Source organism: Humulus lupulus, chromosome 7 (genome assembly GCF_963169125.1).
Source record: "Humulus lupulus chromosome 7, drHumLupu1.1, whole genome shotgun sequence".
NCBI lineage: Eukaryota > Viridiplantae > Streptophyta > Magnoliopsida > Rosales > Cannabaceae > Humulus > Humulus lupulus.
Window position 1 is genome coordinate 200,185,742 of NC_084799.1, and position 5,904 is coordinate 200,191,645.

At 34.5% G+C, this 5,904-nt stretch overlaps 1 long non-coding RNA gene and 1 pseudogene across 1 annotated transcript; both read left to right on the top strand.

Annotated features, from left to right (window-relative positions):
• The first annotated feature begins 251 nt into the window (after positions 1–251).
• On the top strand, positions 252–4,126 carry LOC133790117 (conserved oligomeric Golgi complex subunit 7-like; annotated as a pseudogene).
• A 44-nt stretch (positions 4,127–4,170) lies between these two features.
• Positions 4,171–5,635, top strand: LOC133790118 (uncharacterized). Its single transcript, XR_009873910.1, has 5 exons — positions 4,171–4,234; positions 4,341–4,410; positions 4,842–5,127; positions 5,219–5,307; positions 5,387–5,635. It is a non-coding gene; the product is annotated as an uncharacterized LOC133790118 (long non-coding RNA).
• The last annotated feature ends 269 nt before the right edge of the window (positions 5,636–5,904 follow it).

Consider the following 5,904-nt stretch of genomic DNA (forward strand, 5'->3'; position numbering starts at 1 on the left):
CCTCTTTGTAATAAGCTCTTGAGCGAAGCTACTACCATCTCTCTCTGCCTCCACACGAGTATGTTCCTTCTCTCGACTCTTTCTCTCGTAAATTCTTCTTTTCTCTCAAGTTTTTCGATGATTTTTTTGATCTGGGTTTGCTTTGTTTTTGCATTTTGTGTGTCTGCGTTTTGCGTTTTGTGTGATTTTTGCATTTTGCGTTTCGATCCCAAGAAATGGGTGAACTCGGCGTGTTAGACTCGGCACCCGGAGGACTCAGTCGATAGCCATCTCGTCGATCTGGAGATGAGGCTCCAAATCGTATCTGAAGAGATCTCTGCCTCGCTAGAGGAGCAGAGCTCCGCTGCCCTACTTCGCGTGCCACGGGCCACCCCCAATGTGATCCGACTCTGCGACGATGCGGTCTCACTATGCTCCGCCGTCGCCAAAATCCTTCAGAAGCTCAAGAAGGTACCTACATGTTATGTCTGTTTCTGCTATGTTTCTTCTTTTTGCCGCAATTCGAATTTGACTTTTTAACTTTATTTTTGGGTTCAATTCACTAGAAGACGTGAAGTATGGAAAATTTGGACAATATTAGGATGGCGGTGTCAGATTTAATGCATTTTATAAGTTAAGAAAGTATAATCTTTTAATTATGCTATCCCTTAATGCCAAATTTGAAGCTTAATATATTTCTCAATTGCTCAACTGAGTTTTTTCAATTTGCCTAAGTCAACGAGGGAAATTTGAGGAAGATTTTCTAATGCAAATTTTTCAATATTTGTTTTTTTTTTGGATATTTGAGAACTACGATTGTGTAGTTTGTGCTACCTTTTGAGCTCAATCTCTTGGCAATGAGTTAATAGATTTTTGGAATAAATTACAAGAAGGCAAGGCACCCTTTTGGTTAAAACATCTCGTTTTTGCTTTTTCTGCTTAAAAATAAATGTAGATATTATGAATAGATAATTGCTAATGTGAACAATGGAATTACGTTGAGTTATATGCATGGATATACGCACACATAACTGAAATAGTTGCCTAAATATATATATTCTGCTTTGCAATATGTTGTAGAGCATTACTATAAATTATAGTAGCAGGTTCACATTGATATACCCACGTTTCAATACATTTACTAATGTAATTGGTTTATATAATTTACATGGGTAGATAGCTGTTGCCGGCTTAGCTTTGTTTATATGGTTTGAGATTTTAGCTTCTCACTTGATACATATGTATAACAATACTCTTCTCTTCAAACAATTGGTTTTAATATGCAGGCTGAAGGATCATCAGCTGAATCTATAGCTGCTCTGGCCAAAGTTGATACTGTTAAGCAGAGAATGGAAGCAGCTTATGAGACATTGTAGGTGGGTATTTGAACATAGAAGTTATAATCAGTGCAGTATTGGAAAATGTTGATGTTGCATTTGATTTACTCATTGATGGATCAACATGATGCTACTGGGTTAACTCAATTAAGTTCAATTGTGGAAGATGTTTTTGCCTGTGGTGATCTTCCAAGGGCTGCAGAAACCTTAGCCAACGTGAGGCATTGCTTGTCTGCTGTTGGGGAGGTAATATTTTTCTATAAATTGTTTTAACATTATACTCTACATTTGATTTTATAATTTTTGATGATTTTAACTTGATATTTTATTTTTTGTTTTGCTCATTTTAGGTTGCTGAATTTACTAATGTGAGAAAGCAACTCGAGGTCCTAGAGGATAGGCTAGATGCAATGGTGCAGCCACGTTTAACATATGCATTATCCAGCCGGAAGGTCACCAAATTTCTTACAGCACTTGTTTTGCCTATGGCTTTCATTCTGTTCAATTTATCTCCTATTAATTCCTTTTAGTCATACCATACGCAACTTGAATAACTTACATCTATTATCATCCTGCAGATAGACATTTCTCAAAATTTGCGGGGTATTCTCATTCGAATTGGAAGATTAAAATCACTAGAGCTACATTACACAAAAGTTCACCTAAAGCCCATAAAACAGCTCTGGGAAGATTTCGATTCAAAACAATGTGCTATTAAGCTTGCAAATGAGAAGACTGAAGCTGAAAGGCTGTCAAGCCATGAGTTTCAATCAAGCTCTTCGACAATTTCATTCACAAGTTGGTTGCCAAGCTTCCATGATGAGTTGATTCTTTATCTTGAGCAAGAGTGGAAGTGGTAAATTCTTCTGACTATATATTTTTTTAAGCACCGAGGAACATCTTGTTGATACAAAGAAGCTATCACTGAATTTAAGCACTGAGCTTAAACTGTCATCTGCAGGTGTATGGTTGCTTTTCCTGAGGATTATAAAACTCTTGTACCAAAGCTATTGATCGAGACAATGGCAACTATTGGAGCAAGCTTTATTTCACGTATCAACCTTTCAGTTGGAGAAGTTGTTCCTGAAACAAGAGCTTTGGGAAAAGGTTTGTACGGACTTGTTTTTATGGTGCTTTTAAATTTTGTAGGCATTTAATATTATATGATATCTTTCAATTGGACAAGCTTTAAGTCATGCAATTTTATTTTTGGCAATTTATAAATTATCCTATCAATGTGTTTCTTTTTATTCAGGTTTATTAGATATTATGTCTGGTGACATGCCAAAGGGAATTAAGATTAGGAAACATTTGGAGGCATTGATTGAGTTACACAATGTGACACAGACTTTTGCTAGAAATATTCAGCATTCCTTTTCAGATTCTGATCTTCGAGTTCTAATGGATACACTGAAGGCAGTGCTCTCCCTTTGAATCATTTAAACAAAGGTAAGCAATCATAAACTTTTTTGCACTTCCACATTCTTCTAAAATATCTAGGTTTTTTTTTTGAAAACTTTTTTCTATTATTTTTTCTTCGTTATATACTAGATTCTGTAAATGCTATGTTCATTTTTTGATTAATGATTGAATATGTATATAAGGTATGGACAGATGGAGCGGGCCATCCTTTCTTCTGAAATTGCTGGGGTGGATCTCAGGGGAGCTGTTACTCATGGTGTGGGTGCCCAGGGGATTGAACTCAGTGAAACAGTTCGCAGAATGGAGGAATATATTCCTCATATCATTGTACTTCTTGAGGCAGCTGTAGAAAGGTGTATCAACTTTACTGGTGGTTCTGAGGCAGATGAACTAATTCTTGCTCTTGATGACATAATGTTACAATATATCTCTGCTTTACAAGAGATACTAAGATCATTAAGAGTGGTCTGTGGAGTAGACCATGATGGTGTTGGTTCAAAAAAAGAGATGGGATCAGACAAGAGAGATGGCAAAACTGCACGAAAAGTTGAATTGATTTCAAATGAGGAGGAATGGTCCATTGTTCAAGGGGCTTTGCAGATCCTCACAGTTTCAGACTGTTTAACTAGCAGGTCCTCTATTTTTGAAGCTTCCTTGAGAGCTACTCTTGCTAGATTAAGCACGACTTTGTCTCTGTCAGTATTTGGTTCAAGTGTGGACCAAAGCCCATCACATGTTGGTGATGACAGTAATGGAGAAGCATCTGTGGGTGGAAGAGCTGCCTTGGATGTGGCAGCAGTGCGGCTTGTTGACATTCCTGAGAAGGCCTGGAAGCTCTTTAACCTTTTAAGTCAGGTACATGATACCAATATTTCAATTTTAGAGGCATATTAGTTTTTAATGACTGAAAAAATATTTTGTCTCATTCCTTGCTGGAACTTCTTGTGGGGTAAGGAGATGATGCTCACAAGTTTTACCTTTTGTTATGCAGTCTAAAGATCCCAGGTTTCATGCACTTCCTTTGGCATCTCAAAGAGTCACAGCATTTGCTGACACAGTAAATGAACTTGTATATCTGAATTATTCATTAGTATGGAAATTTTCGAATCTGAATTATTCATTAGTATTTTTATTGTTTTTTGTTCTGTATATCTGATCTATTTAGTCTCTATTGATCTTGCTCCTCTTAGTATAGTATATTTATTTATATGATAGATGTTTTAGATCTGAATGTGTTATACTCTCATGTTACTCGACGTTATGGTGAATATCTGGCCATTTAACTTGCAAGACTGAAGCTTTTTTAGTTGTTGCGTTATGAGCTTAGGCCTCCCGCCAAGCAATTTAGTGCATTTTTTGATCCCTTGAAGCACACCACAACACCCTCCCTTTTTCTTTCTCTTTGCCTTAGCCTTCAGGTGACAAGCGAGAACAAGGGCCCAGATGTGGTTCTCTTTTTTTCTCTATCTTCCTCTCCATGCGTGTCTCATTCTCAGGTGAAGTTTTATTTTTAGCTATATATATATAACTAATTAACCTATGTATACATATGTTTGTTTGACTAATTAACCTTAGTTTTTTAACATAAATTTCAATGTTAAGGTCTACCAATTGAATGATGATGGAAAATGGGATGATCAAGGTTAGGCATGTCACTCTTGACAATTTGGAGGTTTGTTCTTTTCCTTGATCCATTCTTATGCACATTTAGTGTTACAAAATTTTACAAAGTTTTTTGGTGGTTGCTATATATTGTTTGTATTATGACTGAATGTGAATATCATTTAGTCATTATTACACAACGAAGAGAAGAGCTTGGTTTTTTTTTTTTTTTGTGATGGCATTACTTTTGCATTTTGTTAGTGCATATGGAATTTTTTGCTTTTTGAAAACAAGAAGGTATTTTTTGAAAACATCTTTGGTGCATTTTGCTACTGGTTTAATGGCTTAGAATATTTATTTTGCTATTGGCTTTGGTGTATTTTGTTACTGGTTTGTGTTGTTTTTTTACTGCCTACATATTGTAGAATTGAACATTCACAGAATAAGTGAAAATAAATGCTAACATATACGTAATAATAAGTTTCTTCTTTCATTTGTAAGGAGACTCGAACAACTAGAAAGAAAAGTAGATGAAAAGCAGTGGAAAGGCATAACTGAGTTGTAACATTGTGTCAAATGTAGGATTTGTAGGAAATTTCTGAGGTAATCAAACTATACCTACATAAGCCTTCTTTCTTCCAGCCACTGCTTAACTGGTATAACTTTATCATTTTCATCCTTCCACTCATTAGCCACCACAGTTGCTATGCGGTTTGCTGAAACTTTTGCTCTTGCAAGTTCTCGCTCTAGAGTGCTCTTTTCCTCCTGAATTTTTTACTCAAATGAGGTTAGCATACCATAATTGTCAAAAAGACAACAAGTAAATTTATCTAGACTCACATTCAATTCTTCTATCTGTCATTTGTAATCGTGAATAGCATTGACTGCAACTCCTCCAGCTAGAACAACCTCCTAAAGTTCTTGAATGGTTTGGCTAAGCTTTTCCAGCTGATAAAGTTATAATTAGGTAATTAACTTTTTTTATGTACTCTTTTAGTTTACTATAACTTTAAGTTGAAGCATTAATTATTTAAATTTTGTTGTAGCTAAGCAAATGGACTCACAACAAAGACAAGTGCACAAAGGATGATGAATTGAAGGATGGAGCAAGTTTCGTTTACTTTTGTGTATCTTGTAATGTTTCTATTTTTCATTTTTGAAGTAAAAATTGTTCAAGATTATAAAACTTTATTATGTTATGCTTTCAAACTTAAGTTAGAACTAAGATCTCATGAAGTAGACACATTCATGGTTTGAATTAGTTATTGTTTAATGTAATACTTATGGTTTATCAATCTATTAAGAATTACGTTTTATGATTAATTTTGAATTTTTTTTATCAAAATACAATAATGAAAATCTTTTAATTAAAAAAAAACCATATAAGTATACTTATCAAAATAAAATTTAAAATTGTATTACTATATGTTATGATTTAAAAACATATTATAAGCGTAAAAAATCGTTATGGTTTATATAATATAACAAACTAAAAATGTTATCAAAATAATCAAATGTAACAGTTGAAAAGTGTTATGAAAAAAGTATAAGATTAAGCTTCAAA